Source organism: Carya illinoinensis, chromosome 11 (assembly GCF_018687715.1).
Source record: "Carya illinoinensis cultivar Pawnee chromosome 11, C.illinoinensisPawnee_v1, whole genome shotgun sequence".
Classification (NCBI taxonomy): Eukaryota; Viridiplantae; Streptophyta; class Magnoliopsida; order Fagales; family Juglandaceae; genus Carya; species Carya illinoinensis.
In genome coordinates, this window is record NC_056762.1 from 23193660 (window position 1) to 23195938 (window position 2279).

Here is a 2279-nt window from a genome sequence, read left to right on the forward strand (position 1 = left end):
ATACTCATGATGATCTCTTATCACTAACCCGAAAGTACAACATTAACCTGGCCTATTATTTATATTGCAACATGACCAAGAACAGTTCTGCTGACAAAGCATACAATACAATACCCTAGTAACTAGAGAGAAACTAATAATCAATTACATAGGAACCCAAGCAATGATCATACTTCTTTCTAATAAAACATCAAAATATTATTAAAATTGAAAAGAGCTTTCTAATTAATTTAGAGCTGAATGTCTGAGTCATAAGCAACCCCAGATTTCCAAAAAGCAGGTAGATCATTTTTAGATTCCACCCAACCACTACCACTCGCTTTAAACCTTAACTTTATTGAACCACTTGGTACTTCATTAGACATGTCCCACACTACCCCGAAGGCTTTACGCATGCCCCTCCAATGTTGGCAATCCTCCTACATGCACCATTAAATGAACAAAGAGGCCAACCCATCCATCAGTTTATAACAATGATATGTTGAATGCATATCTTTTAATAAAAACTTGTTTGGAAAAATTTAGTGCGTGCAAGTTGCGATATAAACTTTTTAATAAAAAAGTAAAAGTCATTAAAAAAATATACATTTTTTTGGAGGCGAGGCTTGCTCCAAACTCTCAGAGGCTTGGAGTTTCATAAATTCAAATACCATTACTTGAAGAATTATATGAATGTACCTGACACAATTCGACGATTGTGATGTCATTTTTCTCGGCTGCATAGATAACCACTAGAGCTAGATAATTAGGATATTTGTTTTGCTCATGGACCTTGAACATAAGGTTGTAACCAGGGTAGCGGCACGAGACCCTTTGGCATTCTACATCAATCATGCCACGAGCAAACAACTCCTTGGCCCCTTTGGTTCCAGTGCATGCCAATATGTTGTAGGCTCGAGAGCTGAGTATGAAGCCGGTGTTGTCACCTTCACCGTAGTCAGTCACCACCATGTTCACTCCATCCTCACTGCAATATGGTGATGATGTGTAGCTAACCTGAAGAGTATGTTATCATCAACAAAACCACTAATCATACATGCTATATTATTATTATTATGGAGATCGAGTAAAGAAAATTATATACGTTACTTCTTCATTAGTGCTATCTAACATAATCATTGTCCTTGAGTTTCATATGATAGGAAGGGCGTTTTGAGTTAAAGCAAGGTCAAACAGGTTGGGATAGATCATGCTAGCTAGCTAGCTGCTGTGCTATGCTTTGTTCATAGCACTTATCCACTTAATTATTCATGCATTACAATGCATTATATTATTTATTAGTTTAGTGAGTATGTAAACTATTACTTATTATGGGACCCATTATATTTATTAAAAAATCAAAATATTAATGTTTTCTTCAATAAGTTGATGTGACCTTCTACATCAGCAGTGTATTTGATGTGTCAAAAAAGAGGCTTCTAATTTTACCTGATAGCATGCACCACAACCAGTTGCATTCTTATACAGCTAAGAGACTCCGGTCATGCTACTATCATTGAGAGTCCTTTCGAATTCTCCAAACTCACAAGTTTCACCTATATGATCACCATTTCATGAGCTAAACTATACACAGATGATATATAAACTGAATGATTTTTACACATTCCTAATTATTGGTATTAATTAGAATTTGGTAGTGAAAGAAAGTTGTTCAAAATAATTGAGCAAATAATTCTTTTAGCATGCATGCACATAATAACTTGTAATCCTTGTAATCCATAGTTATGAATAACTCCAAATTGGGAGCCAAATAATATTTAAAAGTGTATATGCAGACATACTTGGAGTCCCATGGCTATTACCACTACGTAGTAGGTTGCTCTTGATGAGTAAGTAAAAATGTCGAGTGGCGCATATAGCAGGCAAAAGCAGTACCATGTAGATCACACAAAGAATACCAACTTGGTTTTCAAGTACTACATTCCCCATATCTTAATGGCAAGTTTTCTTGATAAAGGGTAAGATAATGGAAGAAATAGACTAAAACCAAAGCTCTAATTAAGAAGCATGCAGACAAAGTTGCCACGACAACAAATTGGGGCTTTTGCCACGAGTTCTTTTTCTGCAGCATAATATTGTGGGAAAAAGTGGCCTTTTGCCACTGTAAAGGCAAAAATTGGCTAGGATTAGATGACTAAATGATAAGGTTTATCTTATCATTATTTGATTAAATTTGGATGAATGATAGGATTTATCTTATCATTATTTGATTAAATTTGGATGAATGTAAAATAAGTATTGATTTGTATCTAAATAATGTTGAGTCTATGTAGAAGTCT

General features: G+C 34.8%; 1 pseudogene; it reads right to left on the bottom strand.

Annotated features, from left to right (window-relative positions):
* Nucleotides 1-230: 230 nt before the first annotated feature.
* LOC122282304 lies at nucleotides 231-1929 on the bottom strand (annotated as a pseudogene).
* Nucleotides 1930-2279: the final 350 nt, after the last annotated feature.